Here is a 23,260-nt window from a genome sequence, read left to right on the forward strand (position 1 = left end):
TTAATTATTTCATTATGAATAAATGACAGAGTTATCAAAACTGAAATGAACTGACATATCAGAAGTGATGGTTTTTCACGTTCCCAACTGAGAAATCACCAGGATTATCCAGCTAAATGTCAACTCAGGTGTATTCCACCTGCAGCCCCCAACCACCTACCTCTACCACCCCCTAGTCACGCTCATGCGTCAGAGAGCAAGTCCTCTAAAGAAGGAAGGCATTTTACACCTTGTCTCTTGCTTAGTACTTGCTTTACTCATGTAGGAAAATTCTTTACTTGGAGCACTGCCTCTCTTTTTAATTTGAACTTCACTTTTTTCTTTGCTTTCCCACCTGGCACTAAGAGGTGCTCAGTACAATATTATAAAACAGTACATTAAGAACCTGTATCTTTAAATGTAGGAAATGGTAATAGACTTAATTGTTTTCATAGAAACAGTGAAAGCAATGGTACAAGCCCAATTTTTGGTTTAAGGTAAAACTATATGATAATGTGAGTATATTCATTGAAGGGTCAAAAAGTAACCAACTCACAAGTTTTTTATAAGCTTAAAATTATATCAAGAATCTTTTTAAAAAATGAAAGTTTAAACTACAACTATCAACTCTAATAAAAGGCATGTATTGATTTTAAGTAGCTCTACATTTTATTTTTATAACCTAGTAATATGTAGTTGAATTGAAGGGCAGGATAAGAAATACGGAGGAAAAAACTTCATTTAACATGTTCAGGTCAAATATAATAGTTTCCAGAGACTTAGCAAAAGGATTATCACTAGGAAAATATTTTTTAAATGAAGATTTTTTTTTTAGTTCTTCAGAAGACTGATGAAGCATTTAATCACTGTCATCAATTATATGATGGATCAATTGAGAGATATAATGATAAAATATTTTCCCTCATAGCTTAGTACAAGGCTCAAAATGATTAACTTAACTTAAAGGGAAAACAGAAAAATGCTAGGGGATATGAAAATTATGACAAATTACTAAATATTGCAGTGAAATATTTCCCTCAGCAACCTTTAAAACAGGATAGTTACCCTTTGAACTGGAGCCATTTAGATACTAAATTTAAACATAAGTAACTCCTGACAAGGAAAATGCCAGTTTGTTCCATAGCAGCTTATAGAGACTCTGCTGTTCTCTGTGCTCATCTGGAACGAGACCTTGCCTCTGCTGTCCATGATGGTCATCCCTGACTCACCTATGAGGCACAGGCGTCATCTCGATAAAGTCCTCTGACTCCCTATCCTGCCCTTCCCTTCTGACATTAATAAACACAGAGGCCAATGACTGGAGTGGGGCATGCGTTTGTAGTTCAATGTATGAAAAAAAGGAGTATGAAAATCTTTACAAATATGCTTACAGAAAGTTTAAACACTAGAGTAAGAAGATAAATGGATTTTTCTTTTATGCTTAATATTTCTTTCATTAATATTCAATTTTTTCTGAAAACAATTACATTAAATTACTTTAACCACATATTATGCACTAGTGACCTGTTGGACTGTGAAATTTTCAGATAAGATACAAGTTCAAGGTCGCTGCCAGGGATCACTGAAAGAATAAAGATCTCCTTTCCATTTGTATTTTTTAATATTCATGTTTGTTGTGCTACTTTGCTTATAACATATGCAGATAAATGTTTCTGAAAGAATAACATGGTTTTATCAAGAGCCTTAATGAGATTCCCCCAATTTAATGATTTCCTTTCATGGAATGACGGCCAAGCTATCACAACTAGAAACAAGCCGGTGCTTTGCACAAGGGTAAATAAAAATGACTGCTATAAAACCATATAAATCTCATAAAACAAAAATATCAAAATGAAATCTTTATTAATAAAATATCAAAGTATAAGGCAGTTGTTGGTTCTTGACATAGTTCTACACACTCGTAAATCCAGTGTTTCCATCTCTCTAATTCTAAGGCTTTCCCAGTCCTTTGATTTACAGCCAGTCCAAACAGCATGCTAGGTAACCTGATGGGCTCAAATCATGCCCTTTTACATTCCCTTTGAAATTTGGGGACAAAGTGAAATCTCAAGGAGCAAAATCATGGCTGTTTGCTGGAAGGGGTAAATTTTCCCAAGAAAATTCTCATAATAGCCTCCTCCACCCCCAAAGAATTAGCAGGTGCATCATTCGGATGGAAAAATAATTCCTTGGGGCAAATTTCCTGGTCTTTTTTTTCACAGATGCTGTTTCCATTTTTTTTTTCAGCTTCTTCCTAATAAGTCTTTGTAATTGTTCAGTGCCCTTCAAGAAAATCTATCAGAATTACTCTTTTGGGATAAAAAGTATGAATAAACAGTTGCCATAACCTTCTGGCTGATCGCTCTGTCTTGAATTTCAATGGGTTAATAGGGCCCCGCAAAAGCCACTGCCTTGACTGGACATTTTTCTTGACTGCACCTGACTGTCCTAATGAAGGAGCCTGGTGGCCTCGTAAGGTTTGCATTGAGCAGTAGTGTAAAGGCACGGGCTACTTTGAGGGAGAATGGTCTGATGAGGCTGTCTGCTTCCATAAACATCGACCGCTGGAAAACCCAGAGTCAATTCAGCCCCAGTGACCTTGTTAGTCAGAGCAGAACTGCCCCTGTAGGTTTCCAAGATTTTAACTCTTTATAGGAATAGGAAACCCCATCTCTCTTCCACCTATAAGCTTGCTAAACGTCAGAATTGACCGATGGCAGCGAGATGTGGTTGTTATCGTTTTTGTCTTCAGTCTAATGCCTTCATGAGACTAGGGTGAGTATTCAACTTAGAGAACTCCTCTATAGCACTGATGGCAGGGACATGTTGTTTTGGATGGACCCAAGTATGCATGAGCTGAAACACTAGGAACAATACTTGTTGACTTAGCTTCATACCTGAAACATAAGGGCATAAATTAAGAAAGATAGCCTAAAACTTGAAATATATTGTTATTTTCAAGCCATTGTATTTGAAACTATGAACCAGAACAAACATCCCTTTGCTTTCTCTCTAATACTTCAGCATTGAAAATGGAATGCATCAACTGAGACTCTGAAAGCAGTTTGAAATCATCTGAGCAACACAGGACTGTTTTCAATTTACCTGTTCCTGTTGCTGGAAATCCAATCTGATATAAGTGTTGATGCCTGTTGGTGACAGTGCTTGTTACCAAAACTGCACACCAGCATTATAACCTCTCTGCGTAGTTCTCTAGACGGCATTAAAAGGAAGAAAAATGAAATGAAACAGCAGTGTTACTGTCTGAAGAGAAAGTCGGGGCAACATTAAATAAACAGTTGGTTAGTAAAGAATGAACATAAAGATAGATGCTTTTTAGATTCTGAAATTACAAACTACTTGTGAAGAGACAATTAAGCAGAGATCTATAAAAGTCAGATCTGGAATCAGTACACAGAGGAGGGTATAAGTCCATCTCACTACTTCATTAAGGCAGAGCTCACATTAAACATGGCAAGGACACCTGGGTCCTCGTGTCAAGCAATGGACCTGCTGCCCCGTAGCGATCCTCCCAGAAAACGGAAATGAAAGATCAAGCGTGAAAGAAAGATCATCTCATGCAGCTAAAACCACAATGCCACTAGTACGATTTTATTGTATAGCTCATGGAGAAACTGAAAGAATAATCAAATAATACAGTACTCGTGTTGGTAAGATGCTTGAACAAGGGATCCATTAAAATTATTTTTGGGCCATCCAAGTTTGAGATATGTTGTTGCCACTTGCTTCAAAATATATTCCTAAATGGAACAAGGAAGGTAGAAAGATGGTGTCAGCTTGAAACATCTCTATTCTGACCACTAAAATGTTATAATAACAAAAACACACTTTCTAAATATAGCTGCTTTCAAATAACACTGAAATTATGAGCACAATAACTTCCCAATTACAATGTTACTTAACTTAGCAATTCAAATACAGGACACACAGATCTAATACTATCAAAATTTGGAAGTCTACTTTTCCTATTGGACAAAAGAATGATTTATAACATTGACAATGTTTACAACCAAATGAATAAATAGTAACGTTGATGATACTTGGACTTGATATTCTATAAGAAATACTATATATCTATAAGATTTACTATAGATATGCTATAAGAACGTGAGCACATAACATTTATTTTCTACCAGTAGAATATACTTAAAGTATTATGTAGGCCCAGCCAGCCTACAGACTATTATTGTTGAACTGAAAGCCACAGAATGATCTTCAGTATAATTACATGGTATTTCAGAATCAACAATCGATTCAGCTAATGATATATTCAAAGCAATTTTTAACTTTTATTGAAAATGAAATGTCTGGCATCACACACTATTTAAAACTAAAAATTACACAAAAATGTGTGTTACTTTTACAAAAATTTCATTACAGTGTGTTTTGTTAAGGAAAAAAGAAAAGTATATGTCTTTCTCTAGTAGATATTATTTGTACCACAATGGAAACGCCACATTTCTTTGAGCGTCTGATGAAAGAAGGACCTGTGATGGCTCTCTGACATTTAGAATGGCTTGAATAGCCAGTTTCATGACGTGGAAATATAGTTTCCAAATACGTAAGTTAGTCAGTATAGCCAATATGTCACAAGACGATTTTATAAGACAGAAACAGGCTCTTTGAAGGAGAGCAAAACAGTGAGCAAAGATAATAGACGGCACAGAAACGTATTGTCATATGCAAAGCCTCACAACTGATAGAAAATTTGGAAATCAAAAGCTTATTAACAGTCTTTAATCTGAATCTTATTTAAAGTGATGATTAAATTAGATTAGTTGGTGTTAGCAGTGCAATTTGGTTTCCCAGGCTTCAGCTCTGGAAATCTGGTCAGGCTGTTGGAACGTGTGTCATGTCCTCACGTCTATTTGGATTATCTGTTGTTTGCTCTCCTGTGTCCCCTTGGACCCAATTATGAATGGGCTTTGGCCTCAATGTTGATCTTATCCTCGTTAATTAAGGAAGTGAATTGAATTCACTCTGCCCTTTTGGATAAAAATAATGACTAAGAAGCCTTGCTGAAACTGTCTATATTCTGCTAGATTTTTGGACCCTCTCTAACCAGGGGAAGTCCTTTGTGAACACGGCGTCCTTTAACTATCGGGAAGTCGGTTGAACTTTAAGGATTTGCTCTGTATATTTGTTCTTAAATTCCGAAGCATTCATTGAAGATTAATTGACACTTTGAGGCAGGAAAAAAACGTCGCTTGTAATAAATTTCTTCGAATAATTTTCATCAGTGTGGAAAAGAAAAATCAGGACAAAAGTAATCACGCAAATTAGAAGAAAGAACGAAAATAACGTAGAGTCAATGGTGAATAGCAAATAGGAAAATAACAGCTTATCTTATGAGAGTAAGAGAATATATATGATTACATTGAAGACATTATAGTTCTCCATGCGGTCCAGCAATTTATCCAGAGGATAAAGAGCCCGGCTGGCAGCATGCCAAGGAAGAAAATCCTTTTCCTCAGATAGGTATCTGATCATCTCCAGGGGAATATTCTGAGGCAAGTAGCCGGCTCTGCACAAACAAAGAACAGAATGTTAATGATGTGTGTAACAGATACATGATAAGGCAAAAAGGAAGGTTTTACATATACAAATAACAGACTACCAGCATGATTTGTCACAGAATAAAGAAGCCATTCTTAGTGTTTAAAAACACAATGATTCACCTTTTAAATATATCAAAAGATGGCAACGTCCCTTAATACATATAGTAAGTTAAAAATTTAACGAACACACAGAAAAACTAGACGCTGTATGTTTAAAAAGGAAAGATTGTTGAATTTGGATAAAAATCAACCCTTTTTATTTTCATTCACAGAAATGGTTCAGAGGTAAAAAGTAAAAAATAATTGCTCATTGACTTGAAATTTTGGTTTCTCCACGTATTCTTGTTGCTTTTCATGTAGTTCTGTGTCATGATTGCTTTAAAAAGCAGGGTTAGATAATAGAAAGCAACTCAAGAGTTTTGAGTGCTACCTTGCAGTGTAAGCATTTCGTATCTGCTTTTAAAAATTGCACTGCTTTCTTTAACACTTATAAAAAAATCAGAGTACGATTCTAAAAGAATTCAAAAACAAAAAATTTTAAATATTATCATCTTTGGATTTCTTTGGATTTCCAAGATGATTTCATATTCCTTTGGGGACCAATGTCAGATTTCTTGGAAGATATTAAAATGTATCTCTTGAGAATTATCTAAATATATACGGTTTGTATTTAAAAAGCCAATCCTTACCCCCTGCCCCTGACCTCTCCCCACCCAAAAAAAGCCACAGTAAGTATCTCTCCTCGCTGGTGGACTGCATACACAAGTCTTACAGAACCAAGGCAGCATAAACGGCACTTCTCAAGAAGGCACACCCATTTCTCAACCATCAACCGCTGAGAGATCCAAAGGGCAGTGTTTACCCAAGGACAACATTGACAAGTGGAAATACCGGCAGGGATTGGGATACGTGGTGTTACATGGAGGGAAACGCAATCAGTGATGTGAAACAAAATGTTTGTGGGTTGCTGCATGAGAAACGGACCTTTTCAGCAAACGCTCACCCAATTCATCAATTTTAAAAATCTGAAATGAACACATAATGGTGAACTATACATTTTAAGACTTGAGAACCATGATCATAACCTATTAGATTAACAAAGGAACATTATTTAGTTTGCCACATTATTGAGTCCAAATTTGATGTGTCAAGCAAAAATTATTCTATAAATGAACATTAGCTTCCAGATACATTTATCATATTCAAGATAAAATCCAGATATGAAGACAGACTTCGTGGGGCAAGTTCATCCTCAGTAAAAGGAACTGTGAAAAGTACCCCAAATTCTTAGATAATTTCCAAATTTCCTAGAGCTAATATAGCTTATATATGGTTATATGTGTAACACTCTTCTTGCACAATTTCCATTCTACACATCCTGTCAGGAACAGCATGAAAGTTGACCATGGCAACAAAAATAAAGAGCTTTATGTCTTCCCTGGAGTCACATTTCAATCATATTTAAAATTTTCTTTCAAGAGTAACTTCCTAATGAAAATTGTATACAATTTTTATAGAAATAATTACTAGATTTTCTTTCCCAAAAGAGCCATGTCGTCCAATATTTTGTGCTTTTAAATCATTTGTCTCCCTGAGTTTTTAATTATAAACATCAATTAGTATGTTGGTCATAAAATTGCCTCCACTTAACATATGCCATGGATTATGTTATATTGGCATTGAAAAAAGTATTAAAAATCCATTATTCTATGCTGAAGAAAAATATTTCTAAAAATAAAATTGTTTAGCAATTAGATACATTATTTGGAGTTTTCAAATTCAGTTCCATATGCAAAAATTTTTATCTGCATTTCTACAGATTGTCATGAGTTTGAAAATAAGTAAAGAAGTATTCCTTTATTATAGAAAATATTATTATTGTAACTTAATAATATTAAGTTATTGATAAAAGTTATTATTCCTTGACATATCTTCCATCTAGGTCTATACACTCCTGAAAGAAATGTTCCTATCGCTATAACACTTCCTGAAAGAATTCTGCTCTCTGCTTTACACAATATCAAACTGGCAGTTTTGGTAATTTTGAGGGACTCAATTTGTATTCCTTTTCAAAGTTCTCTGAGTTTTGGAAATAAAATGAAATCTAAAATATCAAGATCAGGCCTATAGAGTGGATAGGGTAAGGGCTCCCAGATGAAATTCACATAGGGCAGACCCTGATGTCATTGAAAACAAACAATAATAATATTACTGACATGGAAAAAATTATGTATTTATTTTTAAATTAAATTAATCATTTTATTGGGGGGGCTCTTCCAAATCTTTAACAATCCATTATTCATTAATATTAAGTACACTTGTACATATATTTACATCAATATTTCCAAAACAATTTCTACTTGAGGCCTTGGTATCAGCTCTCTCCTCTCCCCACCCTCCCTCATGAGAACAATTCTTTCTTCTATCATGGTTCTACTTGATTATTGTCCTCAGGGAGAGTTCACTGAAAATATGGGGACAATCCATTACAAAGTGTGGTGAAGAATTCAGATAGTACACAGCTATCTAAAAGAACTGTTTCTGGGGTCTTTTAATCTTAAAATAAGCAGCCATCTGAGAGAGGCTTGTCAATAATCAAATCCAAATCCAGAGGTGGAACAGTATGAGAGCGTACACTTTGAGCATCTACATACTTTGCTGAGGTTACGGATGACAGTGAAAGCCTAAAATGCATTTGCATGTGGATTAAACCTCTGGAGAATCCTCTCTGACCACATACTAGGGAGAGAAATAGTCTTGCTCTTCAAGACAGAGTACATTGTAGCTTATGACGGATATGGCTATCATGTCATCTCTTTGTAGACCCATTTAAAGTTGTTCCAAATTTTAATATTTTCTAATTGAAGTTTTTCTCTGGTTTATTTTGTTGTTATTTTTGTTTACTTTTTTTGTTGTTTTCTGTAAATTAAATCCAGGGTAAGCAAATCTATACAGACACAAACTGCCTCAGGAGTTTCGTAAGGACACGCTGGGAAACTTGGAGGGGAAACAAGGAGCTAACAACAATGAGCACAAGGAAGAAGGAAAGGTTTCAAAATGGACTGTGGCAATGATGTCACAGCTGTTTTTAATATGACTGAACTTTGAATTGAATAATATATAACTTACACATCAGTGAAACTGCTAACAGTAGGCTAAGGATATGAATAAACAGTTAACCAAAAATGATATCCAAATGGCTACAAAACATGAGACAAATGTTAACAATAATTACCCATCCAAGAGAAGCAAGTCAAAATAAAGACTGACAACACAGTGCAATTAAAAACGAAACAGAAAACAGCAAATGCTGCAGAAGGTGCAGTGAGACTGCAATCTCACACGCTGCCGGCCGGTCTATTCATAACAACCGTGGAAAGCAAACGGCACCACCTCAAAGAACTGGGAATATAAATTCCATCTAATACAGCAAAGTGTCTGCTGGGGAGATAAGAGCCATAATATAAACAAACATATGCACTTTCGTGGTTATCTCAATACTGTTCAAAATAACAAGAAGTTGGAAACTACTCAAATTCCCATGAGAGGAAACAGATAAAGAAACATTTGTGCAGTGGAATACTATTCATCACTAAAAACCATGATGAAAACATGAAACGTAAGACAGATGGACCTGGAGAACATTATGCTGAGCAAAGTTCATCAATCAAATAAGGACAAATAACATAGCAGACCACTTCTATAAAGATAAAAGTCAAGGGCAAGATTTGTATATCAAAGGGATCAGACCTTGGAGGTTCCCTAGGGAGAGAGGGTGGGAAGAGAAAGCTTGGAATTTCAATAATGACAGGTAATGGATTCTGTGAAAGGGAGGATGGGCGTCCATAAGAAGGAAAGAGAAATTGGGGGGCTGTGCTAAGGAGTAGTTTGAACTGTTGAATGCAGTTGATGGTATGAATTATAATTCCCTGGTTGAAGGTATGAAATATAATTCCCTGACCTAATTCACAATTGAAAACATTTCTCACACACACACACACACACACACACACATATCTATTAAAAGGTACAGATACAACTGCCAGTGTTTTAATCCTGAGTTCGGAAGTTGTTAATTTTGTTATGTTATTTAAATTATTGTCTTAGTTTTTCATCTATACAATGTGGATGGAAACCGTGTCTAAAGTATTTAGTTGTCATGAGTATTAAATAACTTAATGAATATAGGAAAATTACACAAAATCAACTGGCACACATTGTTTACAGGTTGTTATAATAATGACAAGCGTTGCCATTTCAGGCATCTGTGAACATGGTAACTTTCCCCCAGTCTTACATCCATGCTTTATTTCAAATTTGAAAAAAAATTTCTTGGACATTTTAATTAACACTGAAATTGTTTTAATTGTTTTAATTGCTTCAGGAAGAGCAGGAAGCAACTGAGTCATGAAGTTACTGATATGGCTGATATCTTTCAGGAAGGAAAATGGTGTGGCAACAAAAGGTTTCCACTTCATCAGGATGGAGCTGAAAATCAACTTGGGGACTATATGACAAAGCCCAAACATTCAACTGGAGGATCTTTTTTTTCACGCTAGCTTTAAGTGCTTACCAAGGGCATGTACACCAAAAATTCTCTACCGTAAATTGGATCTTTTTATATTGCTAAATTAATTGCTTCTCATTAGAAAAGTATTACAATCAGGCTACTGAGATAAACCAGTCTATTGGTTTGGGGTCTGCTCTGCCCTTTAAGAAAGCCTAACCATGCCTGTAGCATCCTCTAGCCTACACTGTTCCATCCTCTCTCTTCCAGATAGCTATTCGGAGACTTCCAACTTCAAGACAGCCGTTGTCTGCATCCCTTAGACTCCTTGTCTAAACAAAAATGGGAGTACACACCAGGAAAAGTTAACTAGGGCAAATTATGTAAGAGTGGGAGAAAGAAAACCTCTGATCAAAAGCGATTTTAGAAGCCATATATGTAGGAGAGCAATTCCCTTGGACAGGCAGGAAATTATACCTAAAGGCCTCTCCAAAACAGAGATCAAACAAATGCTCTGCTAAAAGGTCAATATATATGAGAAGGCAGAATTTGGAGTCAGGTAAACCAGGTTGAAATCTTTGCTCTGCTATTGATGGACAGTATGACCCCAGGCAGACAATGTACTAACCCATGGTTCAGCTCGTTGAAAGCTCAAATAAGTGACGTAAGTACTTACAAAACAGCAAGAAAGACCCTGGAGTAGATGGATTTCCATGGTGGCTTCAATGCTGAGCTCGCCATGACAGTGACTGCAAGTATAGCACAGGACCGAGCGGTGTTTCATTCTGTTGTTAGAACTGACTCAATGTACCAGCAACAATGTAAAAACATATGTAGTGTTTATTTTTTAAAACAAACACAGTACCTTTGTCTTGCTAAAGATGCCATTAAAGAGCAATAAAGATAATTATTTTAAGTGGTTCTCATGTGTAGAATTCATCACTGTAAGAAAAACATAGATTAAGCAAAGTTCTGTTTCTAAGAATGAGATCAGTCTTTAAGGCAAAAACTATAGGTCTTGATGTTAAAAAGCAATAATTCAAATAAAAAAAACAAAGAGTAGAAACATAATGTAAATGAAACAAAGCTTTGGGCCAATGGAAGGTCCATACCTTAGACTTTCTCTTTATCCCCCATTGTCTCTCTTTGATATCTCTTCTCTCTTTCCCTTTATGTTTTACTCTGGATTTTCCATACTCCTGTGATTCAGTTCACAAGTCTCTCTTCAGTTTCCTCTAATCTACATTAAACTTATTTACTGTTTCAAAACATAATTCCATTTTCATTTCCCCCTCAGTTGTTCTCCAAAACTGCTTGCATTTTGGTCATATGTTCAAATATCTTATTTCCTCAATTTATTAATATAATATTTATACCTCATACTTGACATATTCATTATCTTAATTGTATACATGACTGTTTTTATGTCTACTTCCTCTATTAGCATATACCCACACATGGAACCATATTTCTTCGTGTAAATGGTGATTTTTTTACTATAAAGTACTCTTTATAATCTGTAGAAATAATTTGTAATGAAGTATACATTTGGGTTGATCTAGAATGTATTTTGTTTACATTAAGCCTGGAATCTTGGAGCATTTTGATTAGTGAACCAAGCATTTTAAAATAAAGACTTAAGGTTTGTAATGCAATTCCAAATTTTAGGGGAAAGGTTCTTTTCTTCTTCACTCACCACCTAGATTTAGAACAGAAAAATTCTTTGTAGTCCCTTTGCGCTAAAGGGGCACTTTTTCATTTTTCTTTCTGTAAACTATCTCATTAAATTTCTCACCATTGGCTTTGCTCCCTTTCTGTCACTACATGAAACCTTGAAAATATATGTGCAAATGCTCTTCGTTGGAAAAAATGTCCTCAAGACAAAAGCTCACTTCAGTATTTCTTTTAACCTCTCTCTCTCTCTTTTTTTAAAAGTTAAGATTATGCTGTATGAAACCAGGGCCAAGTGTTCTAATACTTATATAAAAAAAACTCACTAAAGAAACCAGAAAGACATTCTATTTTTAAGAAACAGAAAAAGCAGCAACTTGCTATCAGTGTTACCAGGCAATATGCAATAGAATGACTGATGAAGTGAAGAGGTAGTCTCCAGATAATGTTCTCAGTAGGTTATCAAATAGCCAACAGCCTTCCTAAAATAAATCCTGGCAAAACCTGTAAAACTGTGGCCATTTTTTTTCATTATTTCAAAAGAAATAGTGTATTTGCTTTCAAAAATGTAACCTGAGCCAATAATGGCTGCTTGTTTGTTAGCTCGGAACAGAATTGTGTCTTTCTTGTGTGATACCTCAGTATTAGACCTAATTGAAGCAGAAATTCTGACTGAGATTTTAATTTGTTCAATTAACATAGGTGAACTGTTTGATACCTGATAAGTACTGCATAGCTTTGGATCTACATAAAAAGAGATAATTAAAGTGGGCCTGATGATGAAACTTTTGAATTCTATATGTATCTGGTAATCAGATATAGCTTTCAAAATTTTTATAGTATACATTGGTATATCAGGCTGATTTTAAATGGACTAATGTTTATGATGACTAAAAAGCCTATAAGATGCTAAAACAACACATTATTATTCTACAGGATAATTTGATTAAGTTAAATGTCTCATATTTTCCACTACTATCAGATTATGTATATTGTGAATATACTTATTTAGCGTTTTCTCCCAAAACTAATTTTTATAAAAGATGTTATATCACTGTTCATTTGCTTTTTCTATACTTCTTGTTTGTAGAAATATGTCAACGTTTAATTCCAGTTGACTTGCTCGTTTGTCTTTTAAGCCTCAATTCATTTCTAACTTTGTTATTTGTCCTTTTTCTAAATATTATAGAATCTCTCCATTCTCGAAACACCCTTTACTAAGTATGTGCTGTGGGAATATGCATTGGTTTATTTCCACTTCTTTTCACTGTTTGTCTTCAATATCCATTTCTTCTCTGTATATCATTTATAAAACAATCTGAGATTCAGACAGATTCAGGATTGGATTGACCTTGAAGCTCCACTGGAAATGCAGTGAAGGTACCTCCTAGCCTAAGTGAATTAGAGTCCCATAGATGATAGTAAGTCCCATAGATAGCAGGATAGTAAGTTGTGGGAATAGCATAATCTTTGTACATCGCCATGTGTACTAATTTACAAGGCAAATTTTATTCTTAATTAAAGCTATTGAATACATAAATAAGTGCAAAAGTCATTAGAATTAGGCTTTTCATTACATCTGCAAATACTAAGAATAACAAGAGTAGCCAAAGAAATAGTTGAGAACACTGCAAAGTAGAATTTTACTACAGTCAATTTATATAAGATAAAACTAGGATAGCGGTGTGTGCGTGTGTGTGTCATGTTATCACAATTCCAACTACCAGAAAGGATCATACGAAAGACTAGGTAAATAATTTCAAAACAAGTATTGCACTTATTTAAACATTTTAGTGAAATAAAAATGATTGAACATGATGCAACAAAGGAATTTTAAAATTAATATAGCTAAAACACTAGGTAACAACAAAATAATTTGACCCAAGAGGAGCAGAGAAAGCATTATAATCTCTGCCTGTATTAATCTAGTAATGAGATGAATACAAGTAAGGAGCCTTTTACCTATTTTCACTTAATAAAAGACAGTTTTATCAAATAAATGCTAAATAAGTCCAGAACATCTAGGTAGGAGAACTACAAGCTCAACCAAGTATAAAAAGAAGAAAAAAGAAGCTGTTCTTGGTATTAAATTTTGCCCAAGAAAATAGAAAAAAAAAGCATTCAAACAGTGATGAACTAAATATGGACAAGAGAAAACTTACTTCGTTCAGCAAAAAGCACAAATTAATAATTTACCAGTAAGTGGTAAAGGCATTTATCATAGAAATGCCAATAAAATCATGTCCTTTCACTATGTACATTTTCTTTACAAGAACAAAGAAGCTTTTCCTTTACACTATGTCTTAAAATCACCTCTGGCCTATTCTAACGGTCCTTCAAGGCCAAAAGCTAAGCCAAGACACTCAAGTAATAAAGAATAAGAGTCAAAAGTATATTTCATCTGGAAAATTCTTTTCAAGATTTTTTAGAGATACCAGCAGACAAGCCAGATAGACAGAAATTACTTCAATATTAATTTCTTTTACCTTAGAAGCAAGTAATTAGCTTCTCCTATCATTAAATGTAAATTTATAACCAAAGTAGAGAAGGGATGATGCAAGCAGAAATGTATTCAAGTAAAACTAATTTTAATAAATTAAAGGCTGTGCATTACATGTGTCAACTACCATGTACTATGAAACCAACATTGAGAAATATTTTTCCAATGGTCTTCTAATCTATTTTGGTAATTTAATTTTCAAATACATTTAAAAATCAATTCTTATTATCTTTAGTATTTCACATGCAAATACTGAATTGCTTTTTATACCAAAAAGTTCTTTCTTACATCATCTGAAATTTGCTACTGGAATTTCGGGCCATTTATCTTATTCTGACCCTGATGTTGACAGAACTGTGGTGACTGGTTTTCCTATGGTGACCATTCATGCATTGGAGCCAATTACTAACTCTTAGAATTCTAGCCTGCAGAGGGAATATATGTAACTGCTCTCGCTTCCCCCCGCCACCTCGGATCCTCTTTCTGCCCCTCTCGTCTTCACCTAATTTTTTCAGTCTCTTAATATTATTCACATTTTTGAACTGAGATGATTGAAAATAAAAAAATCAAACCATTATCATTGAGTCAGTTCCAATGTACTCTCTGAATATTGATAGTGACCTCCCAGATCACATAACCTACATTTCTTAAGCCTTCATTTAATGTAAACTATACATTAATACACTGTATTTACTTATTCATACAGAATATTAATAAAAAGCACATATGCTTTACTTACATCTGTAGCAAAAGATTACATCTCAAATCATATTTCTATTTAAAGAATGATATACTAGAGAAGTAAAAGAATATATGGATAGATATCTCTGCTGCCTAGAAGCATGAGCACAGCTTTAAATCATTAATTATTTAAATCATTAAGTTATTTGCATCTCTCCTGATTGATAAATTGAATATAATAATATCTATTTTACAGGAGTGGTAAAGATAATAGTGTAAATTCTTTAAAACAAAAGGTGCTAACAAAAATTGCTACTATTATGTATATTAATATTAATACCTTCATAAATCTGACCAAAAGTCTGTTCTCCAACTTTGTTTCTGAGAGTGACCACAGAGACTATGTTAACCAACATCAGGGGCACTCCTCCGCCCAATAAAGGGAAAAAGCTCCTGAGGCAGAGCATTTGTAGTGTGCATTTGCCCCCTACAGAGAGCAACTTGCTGTAAATTAGTGCACCTCTGGTGTTACATAGGGCTCTGTCTGGCCACAGTGAATATCTTCATAAAGGCGGTTTTGCTTAAAGCTCATTTTTTTGTGATGGCCAATTTAAGAGAACAGTGTGAAGGTCAGAAATTTTGTTTCCTGCTTGGGAAAAACGCTGCAGAACCTGGCAGATGTTGAACACAGCTTAGGACAGTGGTATGGAAAAAACAGGTGCATGGGTGTGTTTCTCATTTCTGAAAAGGTACAATGTCAACTGATGACAACCCTTGTTATGGAAAGTCCATCAGCTTCCTGCACAGAAGAAAATGTTGACAAAATTCATGCACTTGTGCTTGAGGACCAGCAAGAGACCACGGATGAGATGGAGGACTAGCTGGATTATATTGCAACTCAGTTCAGTGAATTTTAACTGAAGATTTGGGAATGGGAAAGGTTGCTAGGAAATTGGTGCCTCGGGTAATCATTGGCCAGGAAAAGGAGCAGCCAGTAGAAGCATGTCATGGCTTTAAAAGAACAGGTAGGAAACGACCAGACTTTTCTTTTTTTCTAAGGTAATTACTAGTGAGGAGACATGGTGCGATTCTTAGGAGCCTGAAAGCAAACATCAATCAAGCCAATGAAGATGCCATCTTTAATTGTACCCCCAAAACAAACAAAAAAACACTTATCAAATGAAACTAAAAGATCAAGATGATGCTCATTTGTTTGTTTTTTAGGTGAGGGGCATAGTGCATTTGGAGTTTACCCATCAGGTCAATCAAGCTTCCTACTGAGAGGGTCTGACAAGATCATGTAACAGTGTATGACAAAGAAGACCTGATTTGTGGCAGACGAGGGACTGGGATTTCCACCACAACAACGCACCTGCTCAGGCAGCTATCTCAGTGCACCCGTTTTTGGCAAAAAACAGCATGCCTCTCTTGTCGCTCGCAACTTACTCACCTGACCTACCTCCATGTGACTTCTTTTTGTTTCTATGAATGAAGAAGGACATGAAAGGGCAGCAACTTCAAGGCACAGAAGAGGTGAAGAAAAACATGAGGGAGGTGCAGTCAGCCATCCAAACAGATGAGTTTGGAAAATGTTTCCAATAATGGAATCACAGATTTGACAAATGTATTAAGTTTAATGGAGAGTACTTTAAAGATCATAAGGTTGTTTTGTAACATAATAATAATTAATAAATACATAGCTTTGAAAAAATTCCACTTTGGGGGGCTACCCCCTCATATATACGCCATGTATGGGAACATGAAGAGAACAAAACAGTCATTAACTACATTTGATAGTATAAATGTAGTTGAGACTATGGATAGAGACAGCAAAGGCGAAGAAGGATTGTTTAGATGAGGGTTCAGAATAGCAACAATGAAACACAACTTTCCTCTACTTCCTAAATGCTCCCCTCCCCTCATCAAGATCCCAATTCCACCTTACAAATCTAGCTGAACCAGAGGATGTACACTTGTACAGATAGGAAATGGAAACACAGGGAATCCAGGAAGATGATCCCTTCAGGGCCAGTGGTGTGAATGGCGATACTGGGAGGGTGAAGGGAAAGTGGGGTAGAAAGGGGGAACCAATTATAAGGATCTACATATAACTTCCTCTCTGGGGGTTGGACAACAGAAAAGTGGGTGAAGGGAGACATGTAAGATATGACAAAATTATAATAATTTATAAATTATCAGGGGTTCATGAGGGACAGAAAAGTGGTGGGGGGACGAGGGGAATGAGGAGCTGATATCAAGGGCTCAAGTGGAAAGCAAATGTTTTGAGAATGATGATGGCAACACATGTGCAAATGTGCTTGACACAATGGATGGATGGATGGATTGTGATGAGTTGTATGAGCCCCCAATAAAGTGATTAAAAAAACAGAATAGGAAGAAGTTGCAGAACTCGGAAGTTGATTGTGCCCGAGGCGGAGAGTTCAAAGAACAGGAGGAGAGCTAAGTGAACGAAAAGAGGTCCCCAGGGGTCAAAGCTGAGGGGTCAGCTTAAATGTGACAGGACCCAGGAGACCCCATTAGAGAACAAAATACTTGGGCAAAACAATCTTCATTTCCCCTCCTGAATTGACATGACATTATGTCCTTAACATCTTCATCCTAGTTCAAATACCAACTCATTTTTCTAATTCTTATAAAAAGATGCGATATTTCTCTCATAAATATCATGGCATTTTGCTTATATTGCTTTTTCTGATAGCCACTTTAATTAAAGTCAATCAGTATTTATTAAATATATACTGTATACCATTTAATGAATACTGGATACACATGAGTGAATAGTACGGGCTAATATCTCTCTAGAACATTTACAGTGGAGGTGTGGGATGTTAGTAAGCAGGGGTAGAGCAGTAGACATAGTAAATATAATATAGAATAAAATATATATATGTTATAAAGTGACAAATGCTAAGGGACAAATTGATGTATGAATCAAAATAAGGGAAATGAAGAATGAACGTGTTCGCTGTCATTTTTTACATGGAAGTCGTCTTTGAAAAGGTGGCCTTTACACAGAAGATGCGGTACAGCTAACAGAATCAGGACAATGGTTTAAATAGAACTCTACGTAGAGAAGACAGCCCGTCACAAAGGCCTGACCCTGGAGCGAACTGGATGTAGTCATCAGAAATCAGGGCGTGGTGAGAAAGGAGACCTGAGAAGGGAGTCATAAGAGGCAAAACCACAGAGGGAAGAGGGAAGTTAAGGTCACTGGCAAGTTGGGGAGATTTGGATGAGTGGAGATCAGAGGTTGGGTCTTATGAGTTCACTGTAAAGATTGGCTTTTATCCCCACTTTGGTAGGGAGTCATTGTAAAAGTTTTGACATTAGATAATGCCTTAACAGTTAAAGATGGCATCTGACTTAAGGGTAAAAAAATATATCAAGCTGACTGGTTAAAATTCAACTGTACAGGAGCAGGATTAGTTCCAGAAAGACTATTTGGGAAAATGCTGAAGAAAGAAAACAAAGACCACTGACATGCTGTCTGTCCTGACTCGCAGTGACTCTTTACAGGTTTCTGAGACTGAAAACCTCTGAGAGCAGGTAGCCTCGTCTTTTTCCCATGGAGCAAGCAATGGGCTCGAACTGCTGCTGACCTCGAGCCCCACCAGAGCTTCTTACGACTAAGGCAAGGGGTTGGTCATTCGAACAAGATAGCAATATTGTTGGTGAGGAAAAGGGTTCAAACTCTGGAATTATTTTGAGGGGAGAGCTGACAGAATGTCCTGGCAAACAGAATGAGAGAAAGGGGGGCTGAAGAGTATTGTGAAGTATCCAGGAATTACCATAAACTGATATAATTTAAGTAATCACTGGCTTGAGAAACAATTTATTGTTGAAGGTACTGTGGCTCTGAGTCAGACTTGATTTCACAGCACTGTTTGGTTTTGGGTTTTTGTTCACTAGGTTACAACATTCTTGAGAAAGCACTCTCTAATTTCATTTCTGTTCTATAGAACCAATACATTCTGTGCATAGAATTAATCTGTGCACTTTCCCGATTATTAACCAGGGTCTGGATGACGTAATGCTATAGATGGGGAGCCTGGTATCAATAGAACCAGCAGTTCTAAAGGACAGGCTGGCTTTTCATGTCCATTTGTGTAGAAGACATATAAGTTAGATATGTTTAATCTAATAGGTACATGAATATTTAAAAACTTTAGTTATACCACCAGAACATTGCAAGTTAAAATGTCTATTTTTTAAAATTTGTTCCTTGTGAATATTGTTCAGCTCTGATTTTTGTCATTGTAGCTGGTCTCTAAAATGTTGTAATCTTCATATAAGTGATGAAATACGTTCACATTTAAAGGATCGTCTTTAAATTTGCTTGTCATTTAGAAATCTGTTTCTCACTTCTAAGCTTACACTAAACCTTTCCAACTTAGCATCTTATGTAAATTTAATGAGCATTTTCTCACTCTCATCATCCAGGTCATTGGGTCATTGATTCTTATTTCTCTTTGTGCTTTTAGAGCAAAGAGACTGTCTCAATCCATCCTTTCCAGTCTTTCCGGTTTATGGACAGTGCTTTCCTGTTTTCATTGCACTTTTATCATTTATTCTCTTTTTAAAGCTATTATGAAAGATTACTGAGCTAACTAACCTGTTTTCACAGAACAGTTCTCATTCTTCCTCTTTCTATCCTAAGATTATGAAAATATTTAAATCAGGGTGACGTTACAATTCCGGAAGATCAATGAAACAGAAGTGGGAATAATTAGATTAATTATTAAGTAAATAACTACAGAGATGATAATCTAACATAACATCTATGTAATGAGAGGCTTGATCGTTGGCAGAAGTTAAAATTGACTAGCAACTGAGACACAAAGGAAGACGAGTGCAGAGGCACAGAAGTAAAATTTAATTGAATGTAACAACATAATACATTACAATAAAATAAAATAAATGCTGGGTACTCTAATGATATCCATACTTGTTTTATTAATTCCAATATCTATAACACCTTTATAAATATTTTTCTTGAAATACAAATGTAATTCTTAGTCCTCCTTTTTAAACTCTCCATTGGTTCCTCATGATTTTTCAAAAACAAAACAAAAATTAAATATTTCTTCAGGCACATAGCATTTGAAAGAATTTATTATTATCAGATTCTCACTACAAGAAATGTTAAAGAAATCCTTTAACAAAAAACCCACTGCCATCAAATCAATTTTAACTCAGAGTGGCCCTAAAGGATAGAATACAGCTACTCCATAAAGTTACAAGGCTGTGAAGCTATACAGAAGAAATAAAAAACAAATTCATGAAGAATATAACAAATAGAAACTATATAGATAGACATAAAGGATATTTCCTATTATTAAAATATATTTTAAATAATTGAATAATAACAATATATTATTAGCTTTTAAATATATCTGTATAAAGGAAATATATGAAAAATAACAAAACTGACAAGAAGAAAGAAAGAGAATTACACTATTGTTAAGCTCCTTTGATGTGTACATAATATTACAAAACAAAAACTCACTGTTATGGAGGTGATGATGACTCACAGCGACCCCTGTGGGTTTCCAAGATGGGAACTGCTTAGGGGGGTCGAGTGCCATCTTGACCTCCTAGAGCTCCTGGTGGTTCCAAACTGCAAACCATGCAGATCCCAGCTCAACATGGAACCGTAAGATGACTTCTATATAGACGTTGACTACCAACCCGCATATTGTTGTTTAAAGTGCTTGCTTGCTGATCAAAATGTTGGAGGTTTAAAACCCCAAGCTGTTCCTCAGACAAAAGATGTGTCAGTCAGCTGCCATAAGCATCACAGCCTGGAAGACCCTATGAGGAAGCTCAATTGAATTGAAAATCAACCCAAAAGCAAGGAGGTTGGATTTTTTTCTATTAAAAAAGTTATGTTTTAAATCTTAATGAGTTTCCTCCTCAAGTTAGAGTTAACCTAATGACACGGATGGAGAACATCTTTCTGCACCTTCATTTACTGGTGGGGCTCAACTCACAATGAGAAGGAACAGCTTCAAAAGAACATGGCATATGTGAATTAAACTCTGAAAAATTAGAAGTTGTAAACAAAAGAAATGAAACACATAAAGTCCAATATCCTAGATATGTAACAGCCAAAACAGGCTAATATTGACCAATATTTTTTTGTCAGATAGTCATAGGGATTATTATTTCTAGTATGACAAATTCAAGAGAATTGATTAGTAGATAATATCAAAAGGAGTATTTCAAGATCTATCTTGAAGTATAACGCTGTCTGTGATAGGATGATATCTACCAAGGACAATGAAGCCAGCAAAATTATTATTCAAATTCATACACCAACCACATAACTCTTCAGCTTGAACTTCAACAAATATAAAATAAAGATGCACTGATAGTGATTCATGATTAAAACTCCAAAGTTGGAAATGAAAAGGAAAAATCAATAATTGGAAAATATGGCCTTAGTGATAAAGAATGCTAGAAATCATATAATAAAATATGTTTAAAAGCAATAACTTCATTATTGCAAATATCCTTGTTCAAAATATAAAAAGCCTCAGTCCATATAGACTTCACCATGAAGAATATGGAAGAATGAAAATGACCTCATCTGCGTGAAATGACAATGAAATAATGCAATAGCATCAGTCAAACCAAGACCAGGGGCTGACTGTGAAACAAACCAAAAACCTCATAGGCAATTTCAGGATGAAGCTGAGAAAACTAAATACAGGTTCATTAGCATCAGAATTCAATTTTTTGGTATATTGTACTTGAATTTAAAGATCATCTCTAGATGTTCTGCCTTGAACACGAAGAACCAAAGAAAAGATGAATATAGGATAACATCAAAGGACTATTAAAAAGACAGGAAAATAGAGAATAGCAAAATCAATGTCATAAAAGACTCAGAAGCTTGCTTTTGAGCATACAGTAGCTAAAGTAACTGGTAGAAATGAAAAAATAAGTGTGAGAAATTTTTATATATTATGTTTCTTCTAAAAGCAAAACAGCACCAGAAAAATTTCTCCATATTGGTGTGAGTGGCTTAAGAAAAGTAAAATTGAAATGGACCTGACATCTTTCATGACAAACAAGTGCATTTCAAAAGAAGAGATAATAAAAGATCTTAACCAAACACGGCAGCTTGAGAAGACAGCGGAAAACAGTTTAACAACATGTGGAAAGTCCTACAATTGGAAAGCCCCAAGGGCAGAAGAGGGTGAGCAGATGTCAAGCTGAACGAACTATGTGCTTTTTATTGCTGGAAAATATATATATGTATATATTCCATGAATTATCCTAAAGATTTTGCAATCCAGCAGTGAAAATTCAGACAGCTGACATTTTATTGGGGATGGTGTGAAATGAGAAAGGCAAAAATAAAGAAGCACATGAACCCTATCGTTTCAGATTGTGATAAAGCACGATAAAATATGATCAGGGGAGAAGGTCCCTTTAGATTGGAAAATAAAACCAAAAAAAAGATCCCTCTAACTAGGTGACATGTGAGCTCAGACTTTAATGACAGAAGGAACCAGCCATGAGAAAGCCATGGGGAAGAAGATTCCAGGCAGATGTAATGGTTGGTGCCATCACTGTGGTAGAAAAGAACTGTTTAGGAAACAAAAAAGCCAACGGGGCAACAATGCCGTAGGCCAGGCGAGCCAGGAGCATTCCACAGGAGCAAGGAAGAGGCGGGTTATAAACAGTCATTAAGAGTCACAATAAAGACTGCGATGACTGAATATTCCACTATCCAAAAGTAAGTATCATTTACCCAAGAAGATCTCTAAGAAAATAAAGTAAGAGAGTACCCTAAAGTTCTTGATCACAAAATATAAAGTTTTTAAAAATAATGTTTACTTTTAAAAATGCACGTTTTACCTTTAAAATACGTCTATTGTAAGAATCACAGGAACATGAGTATTTAGCGGGAATGAAGAATGGCAGAATGGCATAAAATATAAGTAGCAGTAATAGTTGAACATTTTTGGAGGTGTCTCCTATTTCCTGGTTTGTTCTTTCACAGTAAATAGCACAGCACCACTAAATGATCACAAGGAAGTTATGTAGACTATCGAATAAAGGGAATCCAGTTTAATGAGCCACTGAAGCATTAGCAGTGCGGCCTTACCGCTACAGAACTATGCTTCTAACCAGGAGCTCCAGGGGCAAAGTGAGTTACACGCTGGGTGGTTAACTCCAAGGTCAGCAGTTGGCACACTCCAGGTGAGAAAGATGGGGCTCTCGACCCCTGTAAAGATGTACAGACTTGGAAGCAGGGGCAGTTCTGCTCAGCGAGTTAGAGTAGACTTGACGGTAGGGAGTTTGTGCTTTGTT

At 35.5% G+C, this 23,260-nt stretch overlaps 1 protein-coding gene across 1 annotated transcript in view; it reads right to left on the minus strand.

Moving 5' to 3' along the window:
- Positions 1 to 1,423: 1,423 nt before the first annotated feature.
- Positions 1,424 to 23,260, minus strand: part of LOC142436651 (uncharacterized) — a 328,715-nt gene continuing 306,878 nt past the window's right edge. Inside the window, exons 5-8 of the mRNA XM_075540168.1 lie at positions 5,377 to 5,524; positions 3,643 to 3,740; positions 3,085 to 3,192; positions 1,424 to 2,876 (exon numbers count right to left, since the gene is read on the minus strand). The gene's annotated coding sequence lies outside the window, so the exon portion shown is untranslated. The remainder of the gene's footprint in view (positions 2,877 to 3,084; positions 3,193 to 3,642; positions 3,741 to 5,376; positions 5,525 to 23,260) is intronic.

Source organism: Tenrec ecaudatus, unplaced genomic scaffold, assembly GCF_050624435.1.
Source record: "Tenrec ecaudatus isolate mTenEca1 unplaced genomic scaffold, mTenEca1.hap1 Scaffold_532, whole genome shotgun sequence".
Taxonomy (NCBI): domain Eukaryota; kingdom Metazoa; phylum Chordata; class Mammalia; order Afrosoricida; family Tenrecidae; genus Tenrec; species Tenrec ecaudatus.